Source organism: Lepidochelys kempii, chromosome 4 (assembly GCF_965140285.1).
Source record: "Lepidochelys kempii isolate rLepKem1 chromosome 4, rLepKem1.hap1, whole genome shotgun sequence".
NCBI classification, from domain to species: Eukaryota; Metazoa; Chordata; order Testudines; family Cheloniidae; genus Lepidochelys; species Lepidochelys kempii.
This window is the reverse complement of record NC_136383.1, coordinates 14727366-14748703: the sequence shown is the minus strand read 5'-3', so window position 1 is coordinate 14748703 and position 21338 is coordinate 14727366. Positions and strand designations below refer to the sequence as shown.

General features: G+C 44.9%; 1 long non-coding RNA gene across 6 annotated transcripts in view; it reads right to left on the bottom strand.

Annotated features, from left to right (window-relative positions):
- Positions 1-21338, bottom strand: part of LOC140910162 (uncharacterized) — a 379881-nt gene that overhangs the window by 64210 nt on the left and 294333 nt on the right. For 5 of the 6 annotated variants that reach the window (XR_012158437.2, XR_012158434.2, XR_012158438.2 and 2 more), the window contains 2 exons: positions 18983-19112; positions 7457-14762 (listed from right to left, as the gene is read on the bottom strand). This is a non-coding gene — a long non-coding RNA (uncharacterized LOC140910162). Of the gene's footprint in view, positions 1-7456; positions 14763-18982; positions 19113-21338 lie in introns of those variants that run through there. The other variant, XR_012158436.1, reaches the window with a different exon arrangement.

Here is a 21338-nt window from a genome sequence, read left to right as displayed (position 1 = left end):
AGTGAGGTCATATGAGGACAAGCAGCAGAAGGCTCTGATTAATTTGGGGTCATGTGGGGTCATCAAAGAAATATTTGGAAGAAATGAGGTCATCTAGGGTCACAGGAGCTGAGTTTCCAAGTAATTGGGGCCATGAAGAGGTCAATGAAGGTAGGAATGAAGTCAGCGAGGTCATATGAGGATAAGTAGCAGAAGGGTCTGTTTCATTAGGGGCTTATTCAGGGTCATGAAAGAAATATTTGGAAGAAATCAGGTCATCTCAGGTCACAGAAACTGAGTTTCCAAGCAATTGGGGTCATGAAGGGGTCAATAAGGGTAGGAATGGAGTCAGTGAGGTCATATGAGGACAAGTAACATAAGGCTCTGATTCATGTGGGATCATGTGGGGTCACCAAAGAAATATTTGGGAACATGAGGTCATCTCCAGTCACAGACACTCATTTTCCAAGCAATTAGTGTCATGAAAAGGTGAATAGGAGCAGGAATGAGGTGAGAGAAGTCAAGTGAGGATGAATAGCATAAGGCTCTGATGAATGTGGGGTCATGCGGGGCCACCAAGAAATATTGGGAGCAAATGAGGTCATCTAGGGTCACAGAAGCTGAATTTCCAAGTAATTGGGGTCATGAAGAGGTCGATGAAGGTAGGAATGAAGTCAGCGAGGTCATATGAGGACAAGTATCAGAAGGCGCTGATTAATGTGATGTCATGGGAGGGTCACAAAAGAAATATTTGGGACAAATGAGGTCATCTAGGGTCACAGAACCTGAGTTTCCAAGCAATTGGGTCATGAAGAGGTCAATGAGGGTAGGAAGGAAGTCAGTGAGGTCATATGAGGACAAGTAGCAGAAGGCTGTGATTCATGTGGGGTCATGCGGGGTCACTAAAGTATTTGGAACAAAAGAGGTCATCTAGGGTCACAGAAGCTGAATTTCCAAGTAATTGGGGTCATGAAGAGGTCGATGAGGGTAGGAAGGAAGTCAGTGAGGTCATATGAGGACAAGTAGCAGAAGGCTGTGATTCATGTGGGGTCATGCAGGGTCACCAAAGAAATATTTGGAACAAAAGAGGTCATCTAGGGTCACAGAAACTGAATTTCCAAGCGATTAGGGTCATGAAGAGGTCAATGAGGGTAGGAATGGAGTCAGTGAGGTCATATGAGGACAAGTAGCAGAGGGCTCTGATTAATGTGGGGTCATGCGAGGTCACCAAGAAATATTTGGAATAAATAAGGTCATCTGGGGTCACAGAAACTGAGTTTCCAAGCAATTAGAGTCACAAAGAGTTCAATGAGGCTAGGAATCTAATCAGTGAGGTCATATGAGGACAAGTAGCCAAAGGCAAATGTTAATGTGAGGTCATGTTGGGTCACCAAAGAAATATTTGGAACAAAAGAGGTCATCTAGGGTCACAGAATCTGAGTTTCCAAGCTATTGGGGTCATGAAGAGGTCAATGAGGGTAGGAAGGAAGTCAGTGAGGTCATATGAGGATAAGCAGCAGAAGGCTCTGATTAATTTGGGGTCATGCAGGGTCATCAAAGAAATATTTGGGAACATGAGGTCATCTCGAGTCACAGACACTCATTTTCCAAGCAATTGGGGTCATGAAAAGGTAAATAGGAGCAGGAATGAGGTGAGAGAAGTTATGTGAGGATGAATAGCAAAAGGCTCTTATGAATGTGGGGTCATGCGGGGCCACCAAGAAATATTGGGAGTAAATGAGGTCACCTAGGGTTACAGAATCTGAGTTTCCAAGCAATTGCGGTCATGAAGGGATCAATGAGGGTAGGAATGAAGTCACTGAGGTCATATGAGGACAAGTAGCATATGGCTCTGATTAATGTGGGGTCATGCGGGGTCACCAAAGAAATATTTGGAATACAAGAAGTCATCTAGGGTCACAGAAACTGAATTTCCAAGCAATTAGGGTCATGAAGAGGTCAATGAGGGTAGGAATGGAATCAGTGAGGTCATATGAGGACAAGTAGCAGAGGGCTCTGATTAATGTGGGGTCATGCGAGGTCACCAAGAAATATTTGGAATAAATAAGGTCATCTGGGGTCACAGAAACTGAGTTTCCAAGCAATTAGAGTCACAAAGAGTTCAATGAGGCTAGGAATCTAATCAGTGAGGTCATATGAGGACAAGTAGCCAAAGGCAAATATTAATGTGAGGTCATGTTGGGTCACCAAAGAAATATTTGGAACAAAAGAGGTCATCTAGGGTCACAGAAAATGAGTTTCCAAGCAATTGGGGTCATGAAGAGGTCAATGAGAGTAGGAAGGAAGTCAGTGAGGTCATATGAGGACAAGCAGCAGAAGGCTCTGATTAATTTGGGGTCATGTGCGGTCATCAAAGAAACGTTTGGAAGAAATGAGGTCATCTAGGGTCACAGGAGCTGAGTTTCCAAGTAATTGGGGTCATGAAGAGGTCAATGAAGGTAGGAATGAAGTCACCGAGGTCATATGAGGATAAGTAGCAGAAGGGTCTGTTTCATTAGGGGCTTATTCAGGGTCATGAAAGAAATATTTGGAAGAAATCAGGTCATCTCAGGTCACAGAAACTGAGTTTCCAAGCAATTGGGGTCATGAAGGGGTCAATGAGGGTAGGAATGGAGTCAGTGAGGTCATATGAGGACAAGTAACATAAGGCTCTGATTCATTTGGGATCATGCGGGGTCAGCAGAATAATATTTGGAGTAAATGAGGTCATCTTGGGTCACAGAAGCTGAGTTTCAAAGAAATTGGGGTCATGAAGGGATAAATGAGTGTAGGAATGAAGTCAGTGAGGTCATATGAGGACAAGTATCAGAAGGTGCTGATTAATGTGATGTCATGGGGGGGTCACAAAAGAAATATTTGGAACAAAAGAGGTCATCTAGGGTCACAGAACCTGAGTTTCCAAGCAATTGGGGTCATGAAGAGGTCAATGAGGGTAGGAATGGAGTCAGTGAGGTCATATGAGGACAAGCAACATAAGGCTCTGATTCATGTGGGATCATGCGGGGTCACCAAAGAAATATTTGGGAACATGAGGTCATCTCCAGTCACAGACACTCATTTTCCAAGCAATTGGGGTCATGAAAAGGTAAATAGGAGCAGGAATGAGGTGAGAGAAGTTATGTGAGGATGAATAGCATAAGGCTTTTATGAATGTGGGGTCATGCGGGTCCACCAAGAAATATTGGGAGTAAATGAGGTCACCTAGGGTTACAGAATCTGAGTTTCCAAGCAATTGCGGTCATGAAGGGATCAATGAGCGTAGGAATGAAGTCACTGAGGTCATATGAGGACAAGTAGCATATGGCTCTGATTAATGTGGGGTCATGCGAGGTCACCAAGAAATATTTGGAATAAAAGAGGTCATCTGGGGTCACAGAAACTGAGTTTCCAAGCAATTGGGGTCATGAAGAGGTCAATGAGAGTAGGAAGGAAGTCAGTGAGGTCATATGAGGACAAGCAGCAGAAGGCTCTGATTAATTTGGGGTCATGCGGGGTCATCAAAGAAATATTTGGAAGAAATGAGGTCATCTAGGGTCACAGGAGCTGAGTTGCCAAGTAATTGGGGCCATGAAGAGGTCAATGAAGGTAGGAATGAAGTCAGCGAGGTCATATGAGGATAAGTAGCAGAAGGGTCTGTTTCATTAGGGGCTTATTCAGGGTCATGAAAGAAATATTTGGAAGAAATCAGGTCATCTCAGGTCACAGAAACTGAGTTTCCAAGCAATTGGGGTCATGAAGGGGTCAATGAGGGTAGGAATGGAGTCAGTAAGGTCATATGAGGACAAGTAACATAAGGCTCTGATTCATGTGGGATCATGCGGGGTCAGCAGAATAATATTTGGAGTAAATGAGGTCATCTCGGGTCACAGAAGCTGAGTGTCAAAGAAATTGGGGTCATGAAGGGATAAATGAGTGTAGGAATGAAGTCAGTGAGGTCATATGAGGACAAGTATCAGAAGGCGCTGATTAATGTGATGTCATGGGGGGGTCACAAAAGAAATATTTGGAACAAATGAGGTCATCTAGGGTCACAGAAAATGAGTTTCCAAGCAATTGGGGTCATGAAGAGGGCAATGAGAGTAGGAAGGAAGTCAGTGAGGTCATATGAGGACAAGTAGCATATGGCTCTGATTAATGTGGGGTCATGCAGTGTCACTAAAGAAGTATTTGGAACAAAAGAGGTCATCTAAGGTCACAGAACCTGAGTTTCCAAGCAATTGGGGTCATGAAGAGGTCAATGAGGGTAGGAAGGAAGTCAGTGAGGTCATATGAGGACAAGTAGCAGAAGGCTGTGATTCATGTGGGGTCATGCGGGGGTCACCAAAGAAATATTTGGAACAAAAGAGGTCATCTAGGGTCACAGAAACTGAATTTCCAAGCGATTAGGGTCATGAAGAGGTCAATGAGGGTAGGAATGGAGTCAGTGAGGTCATATGAGGACAAGTAGCAGAGGGCTCTGATTAATGTGGGGTCATGCGAGGTCACCAAGAAATATTTGGAATAAATAAGGTCATCTGGGGTCACAGAAACTGAGTTTCCAAGCAATTAGAGTCACAAAGAGTTCAATGAGGCTAGGAATCTAATCAGTGAGGTCATATGAGGACAAGTAGCCAAAGGCAAATATTAATGTGAGGTCATGTTGGGTCACCAAAGAAATATTTGGAACAAAAGAGGTCATCTAGGGTCACAGAAAATGAGTTTCCAAGCAATTGGGGTCATGAAGAGGTCAATGAGAGTAGGAAGGAAGTCAGTGAGGTCATATGAGGACAAGTAGCATATGGCTCTGATTAATGTGGGGTCATGCAGAGTCACTAAAGAAGTATTTGGAACAAAAGAGGTCATCTAGGGTCACACAAAATGAGTTTCCAAGCAATTGGGGTCATGAAAAGGTCAATGAGAGTAGGAAGGAAGTCAGTGAGGTCATATGAGGACAAGTAGCATATGGCTCTGATTAATGTGGGGTCATGCAGGGTCACCAAAGAAATATTTGTAAGAAATTAGGTCATCTAGGGTCACAGAAGCTGAGTTTTCAAGCAATTGGGGTGATGAAGAGGTCAATAGGGGCAGGTATGAAGTGAGAGTGGTGAAGTGAGAGGTCATATGAGGACACGTAGCAGAAAGCTCTGATTCATGTGGGGTCATCAAAAATATTTGGAAAAAAGGAGGTCATCTAGGGTCACAGAAGCTGAATTTCCAGGTAGTTGGGTCATGAATGGGTCAATGAGGTCAGGGAGGTCATATGAATAGAAGGATTATGTGGCTCTATTTGAAGCAGGGGTGGGTCACATCAGGTCATCCAAGGATCTTTTGTATCACTGGGGGTCATCTAGAGTCACTGAAACTAAGCATAGAAACAACTGGGGTAATGAAGGGGTTAGTGAGGACTAGGCATTTAACGTGGGGGCTATGCAGGGTCTTTGAGGAATAATTTGGAGGCAATTGGGGGTCACATTGGGTCCTAGTGGCTAAACTTACAGGTATCTGGGTATTGTGACGTTATCAGTGATGGTGACACTGGAAGAGGTCAAGTCACACAGTCATCAGTGAGGGCTTGGCTGGAGTCAATGGGGGTCTCCCAGAGCTCACAGGCGATTATTTTGGAGGCAGCGGGTGTTATCAGTTGGGTCAGTGAGCGTCACGCCGGCGACAGTGGCGTGACACAGGGTGCATTTGGAGTCAATGTGTCACACAGGGACCAGTGTGGCTGGGTATCAAGGCCGTGAGGTCACGTGGGGTGATGGCGAGCAAGGCTGGAGGTCGTGGGGGGGTCACCTGGGCATCAGGAAGGTAAGTGAGCATGAAGGACACGGGGTTTATTCAGGGGTCGCAAGCACCACGCTTTAACCAACCGAGCTAGCAGGGCCACAAGCCGCGCACCTCCCACAGCTATTTTGTAAAGCAGGTAGAGGCCAACACGGGGTCATTCGCCAGCAGAAAATAGCTCATTGTTGGCTGCCTCCCTCTTTTTTGGTCTGCCTCTCACTGAGCAGCAGCAGAACAGCAGGAGCGACAATCTGAGGACTGCACCAAGGTTGCACAGGGAGCCAAACTCACAACCTTGGTGTTGTTAGCAGCACAGTCTAAGCACTGAGCCAGCCCCTGACTGAGGACTAGCTAGTCTCCCTTGCTTCTTCTTTCCACAGCAGATCCCCAAAAGCTGCACAAAGGCAGCCCTTATTCTTGGTGTCATTAGCACCATGCACACACCAGCCAACAAGACCCGGGCATCCCCCAGCCCTTTCAGAAATGGGGAACAGGCCATGATGGGAGTCTCGCAGCCCCTAGCACAGCAGCGGGGGCAGCAGAGATGGTACATAGCGGGGAACCCACGTGGTGAGGGAAGGGAAGATGTTGCAGGACACAGAAAGCACTGGGTGTTGGGAGCACCGGTAACACGACTGGTCAGCCTGTAACCAATTCGTTCCAACATCTCTCAAACGTGGCATAGCTCTGCCACTCCACATAGGTATTTTAAGCCAGGCAGAGATCCCCATGGCAGATTGCTGGCAAGAGGGGTTTTAACCACACATGCTGCTCAAACTCCAAGTCAAGTACTTTGGCGTCCAGGCAGTTCTGCCCCTCTCAGTGCATGGGGGGTGGGGGAGCTTCATCTCCCATCCCACACTGGTATGAACGTGACGGCACTGCCAATATTGAGGGACCGTGCCTGGCAGAACCTCCTTCCTCCAGTTCATTTGGAAACACCTGCTCAGTGGAATGCTCCATGCTGGGGTTCAGGGAGGCACAAAGAATCGGTGCTTGAAAAATAGGGAACGTCAGGGAGCAGCCAAGCCTCCCAGGGTAGCTCTCTGTGCGCCGTTAGTACCCGCAGGCTCCAGGTACCAACACAGCTGGCACCTTATAACCACCCCTGTCTCTCTTTGAACTGGTGTCACAAGGCAGCAGGCAGACCCCACAGCCACAACAGGTGCCCGAAATGTGCTGTGCTCGTGTTGCTATTCGCTTTCTCGTTCTAAGGAATTGAAAACTTTAGCAGCTCTCTGATGCTTTCCGTTATGATGTATCCTTCAAACTGTGGAAGGGACTGGATGGCTAGGGTTTGGCAATGGAGTTACAGAGCCTTCTCGAGGGGAATGGTTCACACCCAACCCAAATCTCATAACCAAAAGGTCACAGCCCCTGATGGCAGTTTGGGGGTCTTTGGCCAGTTCCCTTTGAACAAGTGACCATATCACAAAACCACTCTACCATGAGCTCAAATCAGTTGCCTTGTGGGTCTCTGCAGAGACATTGGTAGGCCAGGTGCTAGACCATACCGAGGTCCCCATGTCTCACCTGGACACTGACAGATACATAGCTGGAATGTGTCTGGCTCACTTGTGGGTTAATAGTGAAGAAATAGGCATAAGAATGTGTTCAAAATCTATTGAATGGTTGTGAGCTGTGACATGTTTTGGGGAGCACAGTCTCATCCCCGCCTCCCCCCACATTTAGACTCAATCAGTTTTGCCTTTATTCAATACAATTTCAGACAGAATTATCACCACTTGTAGTGTCTGGCACATACATTCATGCCGGACAAGTAACAACAGACAAGACAGAACAGATAAATGGGCTCAAGTTACTGCATTCCAGGGGACCAAGAAGTCCATCCTTCCTCCATGACATTCGTCACCTCCTCTGCGCTCCTGCTCTGCTCTTTTAGTCTTGTTCTTCAGTTTCTGATCCAATGTTTCTCCAGTTTGGTGGGGGGAAGGGGCCGGGAGGGGGGCATTTTACATGTATTCTTACACATTTTTACATTCTCCACTACCTAATTTTTCTCCCATCAGCATTCAACACACTATCCATTGAATTTTATATAAGCTATACATTACACATCTAATGTCTACAGTTCTCCTGCTGAACTTCCAGTTTCGGGGGCCTTTTGCCCTGGGGCATCCTGTTTTTATGTTTTGCAGAAAAAGGAAGATTTTGTTTTTCCATTACATATTCATATCTTTTACTTACATCTTCTAACATGACACATTAGTTATCCTGCCAAAGCATTTTAAACAAATCAGCCAGTTATATCAAAAAGAAATTAACAAAAATATACTCATGCCAGGCAAAACCTGGGCTTGCCTGTTACCTTATCTCTACTTACTCAATAGCCCTATTTACATTTCATTACAAATATAGCTAACAAAGCTGTCAAATCTTATCTTTAACAATCATTTCAATGTTATAGATCAGTCTGTGTATATTACCCTCCCCCTTAGTCTATTAAGAAGGGAATTTTAGAGAGCACACTAGGATTCTTTAATGTTAACATCTCTTATTTTCTGCAAACACAAATTTGTCAGGGAATTTTTTATTTTACTCAAAGTCCAAAAAAATTTGTACAGCAAATCTTATCAGTGCTTTTCCTGTTACAAAATTTTAGGTGCTCTGGGTTTTTTAGGCCTTGGTTTATAGTTACTTTTAATGGTACCCCAACAATGCATTAATCTTACTTGTAATATCTGTGTCCCGTATTGTTACATAGTATTTGAGTGGGTGTATTGTGAGCCTCTGCGACTGTATAAATCATCACACAGGAGAGGGACGTTAATTAGTGTGAGGAGTTGCTCTTCTACACAAATTATTATGCCCCTCCCCAAGAGGAGACCCTTCAATACCAGATGGGTTAGGATTGGATCTTACAACTGGAAACTCCCTATATCTGGATTGGAAAGGACTAAAGACTCTTGTTGTTCTGCTCTCCTCCCTGTGAAGATGACTCATGCAAGTGGACTCCTCCCATCAGATGAGGTTGCAGCTCAGAGCACATGGAAGGAGGGGGATAAATCCGCAAACCAAAGGAACTAAGCCTCTCTATGTTGCTTGGACTCGGGGTGTGTGTGTTTCTATCATAAACTGCTTAGCTGGGGTTAGCCCTAGAGGACAAGTGAGTTTACTGACTATAGAAGCCTATAATACCTTTTGAAACCTACGACTAACTCATTTGTGTGTCTATGTTTGCTTGCTTTAACCTTGTAAATAGAGCTCTAATTTCCTTTTCCTACTTAGTAAATCTTCATATAGGATTGGCTACAAGCTTTGTTTTTGGTGCAAAACTTTGACTATTTATGTTTGCAGAGGGAATATCCTGCAAGGGGAAACCCCCAGATCAAAAGCTGAGAGCTTTGCTCTTAAGTTTAATTAGGTGGAAAAGGAAGATGATGAGATGGAGCTGGATCCAAAAGGTGAGAACCATCCTGTCCCAAACCCTGCAGAAGTGATCACCGCAATGGAACTGATCCAATTGCAGCACCTGGGAGCTAAGGAAGAATGCAACCACCAGAGACTGATGGTGGAATTGTGGATCAGGGACACCGGAGCATCCCAGGCCCATCAGAGATGCATGGAACAAACAGCAACAGTTGACGCCAACGAAGAAGCTCAAGAGAGGCCCACAGGAGGCTGATGGAAGCTCCAGCAATGCAGCTCAAAATACTGGAGCAGCAAAAGGGGCTTCTCATCCAATGTGTATACCCTCCCCCCACACACACACACAACACGAGGGAGTGGGAGAAAGTCTGTCCAATTTATAAAGTGACTGTAGAGAAGAGAACTTGTCCATCTTTCAGACACGATGTAGGATGCGCAATATCCCAGAGGATAAACAGAGTCAGATTAACTGGGAAAGCGAGACAAGTTTTTAGTGATATGGAAGAGGGTGATGCTGAGGTGTACAAGAAATTTAAAGAAAATGTATTGAAAAGATTTAAGCTTACCCCTATCAAGTGAAGTATAGAAACCTCAGAATGTTTGACAGTGTCACTCATGTTTAATATGTACATCAACGTGTAATTTTATGAGAAAATGAGGGAGGGGGATAGGGGCTGAAGGTGATTATAGAAAACTGTTTGATCTGACGGCCCAAGAGCAATCGTTATGGCGAGTTACACATGAAGTAAAGGCAGTCATCTGTGCCAAATAAACACGCACAGTTTTAGAGGCTGCAGAAATTGCTGATGAACATGTAGAATCAAGGGCCCATGGGGGGCACAAACCCCAGGGGAAGGGAAATCCCCATGTCACCAAGTTAAATGGGAAGAGGGGATTGGAAATAAACCTAAACCTCAACTTGGACAAAAAACCCCAAGGAAGCCCAGTGTTTAAAACCTCATCAAAAGGGAAAGCAATTAGTCTGCCATCACTGTGGGGCTCCTGGCCATATAAAACTTGAATTGTCTGAGGCTTAAAGAAACCCCCAAGACCACACCCTACCTTCCCCTGTGAGTACCACCACCATTTCTCCATAGGCAGTGGCGGAGCTGGAAGAAATCCTTGTGAACTAGATTAGGACTGAGCCCTGGGAGGGTAGTGAAGAATTTATTAAAAATGTTAAGGTAATCAGCATAGCTTGTAAGGGCTGGAGGGATACTGTGTCCCAAGTCACTTGGGTCAGGGAAAGTTTGGTAAGGGAGGAAGATAGAATTCCTGGTAAACCTTCAGTCTATTGGCTGTGGCCAAATTGCCTGTCACTGTACCGTTGGCCAACGTCTACCTTGAGTACGAGAATTTTAAAGGAGTTCTTGATGTCGGTATTAAAAATCTACTTCCCAATGATGGTTTAACTGGTAAGGATATATTAGCCATGCCTAAGCAGATTAATAGCATAACTTGCTGCCAGAAGGAGTCTGGCTCTGCCTCACTTGGCTTGTCTGTGCATGGCAAGGAGGGCTGCAGGGGAGGGAAAAGCCTTCAGTCCTTTGTCAGCTGAATGGAAAAGTTTGTCCCTAGAGGAAGGGTTTGAAGATTACATTGCTTTACCTGAGTCTGCTCTGAACTTGAGTGAGACTCAAAAGGAATTTGTGGAGGCACCAGCGGCTGATCCTCCTCTGAACAAGGAGAGGAATGCAGCTCCCAGCTGGGAAAGGAAATGGTAAGTTTTTTTCTTGAAAGAGGCTTGCTGTGTAGGGAGGCTCCCACAGGGAAAAGGGAAATGCCCTGGTGAGTTTGCAAGCATAGGCCAGAGTTGCTGCAAGTAGGTCATGACTGTCCCTTTGCTGGACATTTACGAGTGGAGGGAACCTGAGATAGTGTCACACTGAATTTTGATTGGCCTCACATGTTCGAGACAGGAAAAGATGACTGTAAGGACTGTGTTTTATGTCAAAGCATAAGGGGTTAAAGGGACCCTGCCAGTCACCTTTGCAGCCTTTGTTCATCACCAAGGAAGTGTTTGCCAGAGTGTCTGTGGATATTGTGGGACCTCTACTCAGACCTTCCAGAAATGAAAAGAAATACATCCGGGTTATGGTGGATTCTCCCACCAGATACGCCGAAGCCACTGCTCTATCTAACATAGAAGCTGAAAACATGGCTACCACCCTAATTTCCATTTTTTAGCAGGGTAGGTTTTCCCAGAGAAATCTTGTCAGACCATGGTGCAAATTTCTATCTGTAGTATTCAAGAAGTTATGGGAATTGTGCGGAGTGAGACATGTAAAATGATGATGCCTCCTATCACCCAGAGACCAAAGGTCTGGTGGAAAGATTCAATGGACCGCTGACGTCTATGCTGAGGATGTATGTTCCCCAGTGAGAGAATTACCGGGATGTGTTATTCCCTTATCTATTATTCGCTTACAGGAGTGTAGCCCAAGAGTCTACAGGGTTTGCCCTCTTTGATCTCCTTTACGGGAGACAGATGAGGAGACCCCTGGATTTCATTTGAGGCTCAGGGGAGGGTAATACAGAAGAACCAGGACAGTATGTGTGTGTGTGTGTGTATGTCACTCATTTTAAAGAAGATTTCGAGGCTGTGATGGACTTAATGCATCAGAGCCTTGAAAAGAGTCAGAAGTTTCAGAAAACATGGTATGACAGGCATGCTGGAGAAAGATTTTTTGATACAGGTGACTCGGTGCTGCTTGTGTTGATTCTAGTGAGGAAAAACAAGATGCCAGACTTTGGGGGGAGATCCTTCCGAGGTGATAGAGAGAGGATGGAGCGCGGGACTAATGGACTTCTGGTGAGGTCCTCCATTTACAAAGTGAGCTGCCAAGCGCTGGCTTTTGTTTCAGCTTCCAGGCACTGGGGTTGGGCTGAGATTCCAGAGAAAGGGATTGCCTTTCATGCTGTTTGACCATTTCATTCCAGGACTGCTATGTGTGCATCAACAGACCAAGATGAGCTTAGAAAAGACCCAGACTCCACACCACTGAGTTCTCTTCCACTGGAGGCGTTTTTGTAATTGTTTCCCAGAAATTGCCCTCCCCACCCTCACATATTTCCAAACCTTTAACTGAGAACATTTTTAAATTGGAGAAACTAGAGCAGGTAAAATCCTCCCTGTGGGATTCATTTACAGACTGATCAAAATGGACTGGTGGATCCACAACTTCACCCTCACGTTCCCCTTCCCTCTCTGCTCCGGTCACCATGGCACATGGCTAGAGCAGGGAGAAAGCACGGCTGAATCGTAGTCAGGGAGGGATGTGTCAGTTTCACGAACAGGCCCCCCAAGCTATCTGAAAGCTGGCTACAGCAGAGCTTGTTCCTCAGGCTGGGAAGGCAGTGCTCTGTGCCACCCAAAATACTTATAGAAACTGAGAACCTTCCTGTCCCATGCTGGAGCCCACCAGCCCCCTCTCCCGCTCCTGCCACAGCTCATTAATCAGTGCCTCCGGAGTCCAGGGCAGGGGGGCGTGGCCTCGACTGGAAGAGGCGTGGCCTCAACCGGAAGAGGCGGGACCTTTAAGTACCCGGGTCCTTTAAATCAAGATTTAAAGGTCCCAGGGCTCCAGCTGTGGCTGGGAGCCCCCAGGCCTTTAAATCACCCCCAGAGCTACCAGCTGCAGAGACAGCTGGGAGTCTCAGGGCTCAGGGGCGATTTAAAGGGCCCTGGGCTCTGACCGCCACGGAGCTCCGGGCCCTTTAAATCACAGCCGGAGCCCTGCCGCCGCTACCCCAGGGCTCCAGCAGCGGGGCTCAGGAGGCGCTTTAAAGGGCCTGGGGCCCTTTAAAGCACCAGCCTGGGGAAGCAGGTCCGGTCTGACATGGCGTACTGGCTCTTGCTGGTACGCCATACCGCACTGTACTGGCTTACTTTCACCTCTGCTGATACCCCCACTCTGGTGTCACAGCACTGATGCATGATTTAACCAGCTGTGAGCAGAGAGTTGGGCCCACGACTTGCCAGAGGCTCTGTTGTATTTTCTGGACGCCTAGCACGGGTGCGTTCAGGCATCGCTGTGCAGTGCTCTGCTACAGGCCAAGCCAGAGCGCCCCCCCAGAGTGGTCATTGGCGAGGGGCTGTACTTAGTGGGACAGCTAGTGGCATCGGAATGCTGTAGACAGGATCGCGGTTATACTGGGCAGGTCAGCTAAGTGACCCACCAGTGACCTGAGGAGCTCCAGGGCACGGTTGCCATACTCTAACCCACCACCCAGTGTAGCCTGTGCCTGCCCCTTGCAGCCAGGCTCACTACCACCCGGGCCTGAAGGAAAGCAGATGAATGAGGACACTGCACAAGGCTTGTGGGCTGCCGCGGGTACAGTAGCTCTGAGTAAAGTGACTGGCAGGGGTGCTTAGATACAGGATACGGCACATATCATTGTAGTAAGCACCTATAGAAACACTCTGAAAAGCTCTTCCTCCGCACATGCTGATTTGTCTCCACTGACTGGATTCTATTTAATATTATAACGATAATAGCTCATACACAGTGCTTTCCATCAGTAGATCTCACAGTGCTTTGCAAAGGAGCTCAGTGTTATTGTTCCCATTCTACAGATGGGGGAACTGAGGCACAGAGTGGTGCAGTGAGTTGCCCAAGGTCACCCAGCAGGCTAGTGGCGGTGGTGGAATAGGATTCCCAAATCTAAGTCCCGTGCTCTAGCCATTAGATCACACTGCCATCTCTTGGGCCATGGCAGGTGCACAGAACACATACGCTATGGAGTTCCTGTCTCGCTGACTCCTGCCCCTGGTGCTGTTGCTTTATATGCACAATTGAGTTAAAAGTTAGCAGGCGGGACCTGGGGAAATTGCCAGGCAGAAGCTTGACAGCAAAGCAGACAGAGCAGGGAGGGCTAATGCTATTTTCCTGGTTTTTTTATAAAGTGGAAGACGGAAGTGACTGCTTCTGTGATACTTTCCTATTAGCACATGAGCTTCCTTGTAAAGTAACCACCACCAGTGAGCATGGTGATTTTCCCATATTGCAATTCGTTGCCATTTAGGCTGCCCCTTCTGGCGGCTGGGAACAACTACGCTTTATTGCACAAGAAATGTTCTTAGCCTCAGTGAACTGATGAAAGAGTTGGCTCTGATTCTGGGACAGGCCCCTTCCCAGCTGAGAATTCCTCTGGCACACGATTTCTCTCGGGGGTTGAGGCTGGAATATCAGTGTGAGGTTCTGCAGGGAATAGATCCTGGGCCTGAGGGACAGATGGCCCGTCTACAGAAATTTCCTGACAGCCATGGTAGAGCCATATGCATGATCACATTGACCCTGTGGAGATAAACACCACAGGAAGAATCAGGGTGGAAGGCCACACTGACCACTTCCCTCGAGGTCCCTGATTGGCCTAGGTGCCCTATTTAAGCCCAAGAGAAGTTGCAGGAAGTGTTCAGCTAGCTGCATAGGCTCCCTAGCCAGTGGTAGCGACTAACCTGCCCCTCGACTCACTCCTGGATTTCAACCCTGACTCGGACCCCCGGCTCTCCTCCTTGAATCCTGACTCAACCTGACACCCTGGCTTCGGGGCTTGGACTCTGCCTCCCGCTTCGACTTCTGGTAAGTTTTGGGTCCTGAATTTGTCTTCTGAAAGAAAGAAAGGAGACACGGAAGTCAGAAGTTAGAGCTAAATAAGAAAAGAGACAAGGACTGACAATACTGAAGACCCACACTGAAGTCCATAAGTGACCTCTACCCAGCTTCTGTTGCTTCCTCCATATCTTTCAGATTAAGTGGTCTAACCATACCAGACGGCACAGGGTTTCTTGGAAATACAGCATCCTGCCTACTAGGGAGACAGCTAAAACACTCAGATTATTTTTTAAAGCTATGCTACCTGTCATCCTGCAGGTGAAAAGGTAAGTCCTCTAGCTCCCTACATCAGCTGCAACACATCCCTCCTACCTCTGCTGGCTTTCCGGCTTCCGATCTGTGATTGGCTACAGCACTAGCTCCACAGTAGACTTTGTCCATGAACCTGTCAACTTCTGCACAAAAGCCACAAGTGAAGGCAAAGTCGGTCACAAGAACCCAAAGCTAGAAATGTCAGTGAGGGTAGGAGCCCTGATGATTGGTGACAGGACAGAGGCCAAGGGAGGAGAGAGAAGATGGAAGCAAAATAATGGAGTAAAAGGAGGCCCAATATAAGCTATCGAAAAACAAAGAAAAAACACAAAGAATTCCAGGCTGCCAGGCTACCAGTTAGAGACCTGCTAACATTCCTAGCACCAAATCACTGGGATTTTCCTGTAAGGGATGAGAGGAGGAGGATTGAAAAACCTTGCTCTAGAAGTTCATGGAGGATAGGTCCATCAATGGCTATTAGCCCCTATCCTGCTGCTAATGGATGTTACTATTGGTTTTAACCTTTGAGTAACATGGAGGTTTCCACTGCCTAACCACAGGGCAATCATCTGTTCATCAGTTCACATCAAAATTACGCCTCCAATCATGGATGAAAAAAATCGATCCTGGAGCAGCCCTGGGTATAGTGCTGATCAAACTCACTGGAGAAAAGGAGATTATAAATAGCCCTAATGCTCAATCAGTTTGATTTTTCTAGACTGTTTTTGTGCATTTCCTTTTGTGCTTATTAAAAACAATCACACTGCAGCAAAACTAGAATAAAGACCAATTTAGTGGTGGCCAGTAAATAGGTGTTGATTTTGTTTTTTACTTGTGAATAAATGATTACTGGAAAATCAGTTGAAAACATTTCATTTTGCTTTATAATTATTATACTTGAATGAAACATAAAATATGGCCTCAGTCCTGCGAGGATGTCACTCATTTTAATCCCAAAATTCTCTTTTTCCATGCAAATTTGGTGTTTCTTGAGTGTTATTTTTGAAAATTGTTTACATCAGAAATAAAGAAACATAAGAATATGATCATAGGCAGTTATTTCAATGAAAGAAAGGAATCCCACAGCATTTTGTGCTTCCTACATATTCAATTATTGTGCGTCCTTCATTTTGGGTCTTTGTCACACATTTCATCCCATATTTGGGCCTTTGCAGGCTGACAAATCTGTTGCTAACAACATTCTGTGCTCATTGATCTAATTACAGGATTGTGACCTATATCAGTGCAGCAGTATTCATTGCACACCATCCCAGCAAAAATAAGCCATCATTTCTTCTTAAATAGAAAAATGGGTGTATGAACTTGAAGTTGTATCAACTATGTGACCTTTATGCTGTATGCTGCTCTGCAGAATGTTCAGTAAACATATACTAGCATACCTACCCTCACTAGATGGAAATGGAAGAATTATTGATAATAATGCAGAAGAAGCAGAAGTGTTCAATAAATATTTCTGTTCTGTATTTGGGGAGTAAACAGATTATATAGTTTCATCATATATACTATCCTTAGACTTCTGTAAGGTGTTTGACTTGATACTGCACAAAATTTTGATTAAAAAACTAGAATGATATAAAATTATGATGGCACACACTAAATGGAGGAAAAACTGGCTGATAAGTCTAAAAATGTAACTAAACGGGGAATCATCATTGAGTGGGGCTGTTTTGAGTGGAGTCCCTCATGGATCCGTTCTTGGTCCTATGCTATTTAACGTATTTATCAATGCCATGGAAGAAAATATAAAATCATCATTGATGAAGTTTGAAGATCACACCAAAATTGGCAGAGTAGTAAATAATGAAGAGGGCAGGTCACTAATTCAGAGCCATTTAGATCGCTTCGCAATCTGGGTGCAAGCAAACAATGTATTTTAATACAGTTAAATGAAAATGTATACATCTGGGAACAAAGAATGTAGGCCATATTTAAAGGATGGGGAAATCTATCCTGGGAAACAGTGACTCTGAAAAAGATTTGGGGGTCATGGAGGATAATCAGCTGAATATGAGCTCCGAGTGTGACGCTGTGGCCAAAAGAACAAATGCGATCCTGGGATGCACAAACACGGGAATTTGGGTAGGAATAAAGAGCTATTTTACTTCTGTATTTGGCACTTGTGCAACCACTGCTGGAATAGCGTGTCCCATTCTGGCTTTCATATTTTCTCTTTTCTGTTTTTCCCTCACTTTCTCCGCCGAGACCTTCTCAATGTCAAAATAGAAAGGGGCGGGAAAGGGTAGGGGAAATGATGGTGAAAAAAGGAAGACCAGGATACCAAAAATGAAAAACAAAATAATTTGATAATAAAAATTTCCTACCTGATAAACTGGTTGAAAGTAATGAACAAAAATAGGTTTATAAAACACATTCATTAGCATTACATGATCAGGACAACCCAATGTGGCCTCTGTCACTATCCTTTGATCATTTCCTTCCCAAGGGAAACTGTCCGTCTCTGATCTACTAGAATTATTTGAGAGAATTCGGACAATTAGTGGCTAAAAAAGAAGAAAGAAAGAAAAAAGCCAAGATGGTCACAAATGGGTGCTCTGAGTGATTACTTGACTTACCACTGGTGCCTCAAGGTTAGCTTCTAAGGCTGAGATTTTCAAAGGTGCCTAGGTGGTTTAGGAGCATACCTCTCATTGACTTTCAGTGGGACTTAAGCTCTTAAATTAGGTGCTTTCAAAAATCCCACTCTCTGGTCCATAGTTAGGGACCTAAATAAGTGGCCTGATTTTGACAGGCACTGAGCACCCAGCTGACATGAATACGTGCTAAGGACGTTCAGCAGTTCTCAGGAACTGGTGAATATTGTCTATGTCCCAAGGGTACTGATCCAAAGAATTCTGAGGTTAGTGGAAAGGCTCCCATTGACTTCAATAAGAAGTTTTTGATCATCCCCCAGAATGCACCATCCATTTAGGTGCTTGATTCTGCCACTGTTAAAGTCAATGGTAATCTTCCCATGGTCTTCAATAGGAGCAGGATTAGGGCCTAAAACAAAGAGACCAGCTATGCTTACTGAAAGAAGAGGAACTCTGTTGGACCTGCACTCTGAGCTGCTTTGATTTTTCTTTTTCATTCTCTCCTTATTGAGGTCAGAACAGACACTTTTTTCACCCGCAAGAACTTCAGATACAAGTGTCCAAGCTTCACATGGGGAACGACTGTATCACCGCAGGCACGATAAGGTTGCGGTTCCTTTTACTTCCCTTGCCACCTCCAGGAAGGCCAGAGCCTGTCAGCCCCCACCCAGCCAGGCACAGAACCACGCTAAAATCTGTTGTTCTGGTGGTAGGGAGCACCAACTCCACCCCATAACTAGACTACTTGTGTAGGAGCCCCTGTCAACATCGCCCCACCAGCAGCAGGCTGGGATGGCAGCAGCACAGGTTCCCACACCCATACAAAGTCTGCTTCTGGCGGGACTGTTCGTGGAGCACCATCATTCAGAGACAAGATGAATATGGCAGTTCACACCTCTGGGAGCTATTGTTGCAGGCCATCTGCAGACTCAACCAATCACCAGTTACACTTAAGTGACGTTTTCAAGCTTTTCTTCACAACCACAAGGGCTAGAAACATTGTTCTTCCGTGAAAGTTGAGATTCTGATCTCATTATTGACTATAATATTGACTATAAAATAAATGGGTTAGTCTCTAAGGTGCCACAAGTACTCCTTTTCTTTTTGCGAATACAGACTAACACGGCTGCTACTCTGAAACCTGTCATTATCGACTATGAGCTGGAGCACTAGGCACAATGCTATAATGCCAATGTCATACTTCTGCCATATTTCCTTGCCCATGGGTCCATTACCCCAGACCCTTTTCCCCTCCCCACCATCCCTCAACTTCCCTTTATTACCATTCCTCACTCTCACCCCAAACTCCCTGACTGTTGAAGAGAGCAGGAAGGGTGAGGGTTTACTTACAGTTGAGGAAATAAGACAGTAGATGCAGACTGAAGGTTGATTAGCCCATCACTCTCCATTTCCTGATTGCTGAGTGCATCCACGCTCTGGTTTAAGGTTACATTAGCATATTTTTTTGCTTGGAATTTGCCTGAAAAGAGAAAAGGAAGAAGAATGAGCATTTGAAGCTAGAGATTTAGACCAGAGCTCTTCCTTAATCTCAAATACGGTGTCCCAGATTCTTGGTTTTTCCAAGCTGTGCTCAGCACAATTCAAGAGGTAGGAGCTACAAAGGTGGCTTAAAACATTAGACCTAGCTGGCTGGGCACAAGACTAGTCCCCGAAACAAAATGGAGTTGCCTTAGGACACTTCTTTTTTATGCTGGCTGCTCTCTCCAGTAAAGGTCATTCCAGCAACCAGGAGTTGCCAAAGGGCAGGGTTGCGGCCACACCTCCTTTCCCTGAGCCATGCCGGAGAAGCTGGGATGAGGGTTGTGTAGGACCCCCTCTACTGGCCCTCCCACCTTTCCGAGAGCAGCACAAAGAAATTGGAGTGAGTGCCAGGATCTGGCCCAATGTTTCCTACCAATGTGACTATTTGGGGCTAGATCCTCAATGGTGTAAATTGGTGTAACTCTGCTGACCCCAATGGAGCTATGCCAACTGACACCAGCTGTGTATCTGGCCCACTTCCTTTTATGCAGTATTTTCCATTTTCATTTCTCTTTGCCTTTTCACTGTTCAGGGCCCAATGCACTCTCTGATTCCAGAATACTTCAGCCAGCGTTTGTCCTGCATTGGGACTGCAAGATCAGGGGTTGAACATTTAATGAAGTGATGTGATGTAGCAAAGGCACAAAAAATCCAGGCATTGTAAGAGAGGAGGGGGAAATGCTATAAACCATAATGTAATGCAGATGAGAAGCACAAAGAACCTGCTCAAAATATAACCATTTTATAATTGTTTTAAATTTAATTTACTAACTTCTACCAGAGGAGCCCTGCTAAATTCACAGTAGCCCTTTGCCCTTGAAGGAGAATACCCAAGGAGAGCAAATCATCAGAGAGAAAGGAAGGGGTGGGAAAACTATTTCCAGAGTTCACCGTTAATATTACTTTCCTGTTGTGTGTATTTTTAGGGACAAGACAGAACCAGTGGAACTAAGGTAGAGTGAAATAATGGAATGCAATGCTGTTTGGAAAAACTGCATTTTACTCACTGGACATCCATCACTGATAAATGTTGCTCTCTTGCAATTCCCAAATGCACTGACACCAGTGTGGACAGAACAGACCCGCTAGCCAACCTGCAAATGTCCTCACAGTCTTGTAGTCCAGTAAATGGGGCAAACGCAGTTAACAGCAGCAAAGAAATGCTTCCTATTTGATTTTATTAACTGATTGACATGAATTAATGCATTAGGATATTTGATTGTGTCATAAAATGTGTATCTGAACATCATGATTCAATTTAATGTACCCATTACTGCTTGATGTGCCATTATATTAGACTAAATTAAAAGAATTTTATGGAAAAAAAATTACAATTAAAGACTCAAAATTGATTCCATTCATAACTTAGAAGAAGATATTCACTTCTATTAATATTCTGAATAATGACAATAAAAGTACTAGAAAACAACACAGTCTATTTGGAAGTGGACAAAGAAAAGAATGTCAGATAAACAAAAACAATGCAAACTAAAGTTAGGATTCTTCAGAATATCATTTATGCTCAGGTTAAGAGACATGGGAACAAATAAGCGATACACCTACGGCAGTTGCTATTAAAAGGTTAGTGTTTGGCAAGAGCTCCAATGCAACACAACACAGCGGTTTCTAAGAAACAATGGTCTCCCTGCTGTGTAAATATTGGTCATTGTTTATTTTTTTCCTGTGGTGTGCACTGCGGTAGTTTCTATTCTAACTAGTAGATGACAGCCAAAATTTTCAAAATGAGTCCTAAAAGTTATGTTCCATATTTAGCACCTAAATAGGTGGCCCATTTTCAAAAGCATGCAGCACTCAGCAAACTCCCACAGAAGTCAATGGGAGTTGCTGAGCACGAACCAATTTTGAAAATCAGCCCACTTTTATTCAGGTGCCATGAGGAAGGACCAATGATAACACAATTACTACTAGCAGCCAGACGTGGGATAACTTTGTTGTTGGAAAAGGACAGATTCCCCCATATTAGTGGCCTGGAGAAATAAATCATGGGAAAACTTTTCAATGGAAAAAAATGACAGACAGCCTTATATCAGGATCAAATGGATTTTATAATATATGGTTGTAATTTTGGAACTGGAACAAAATAAATATATAGATAATGATAAGACGTTGTCCAAACACAGACTGGTATTTTAAAGGTAACAAA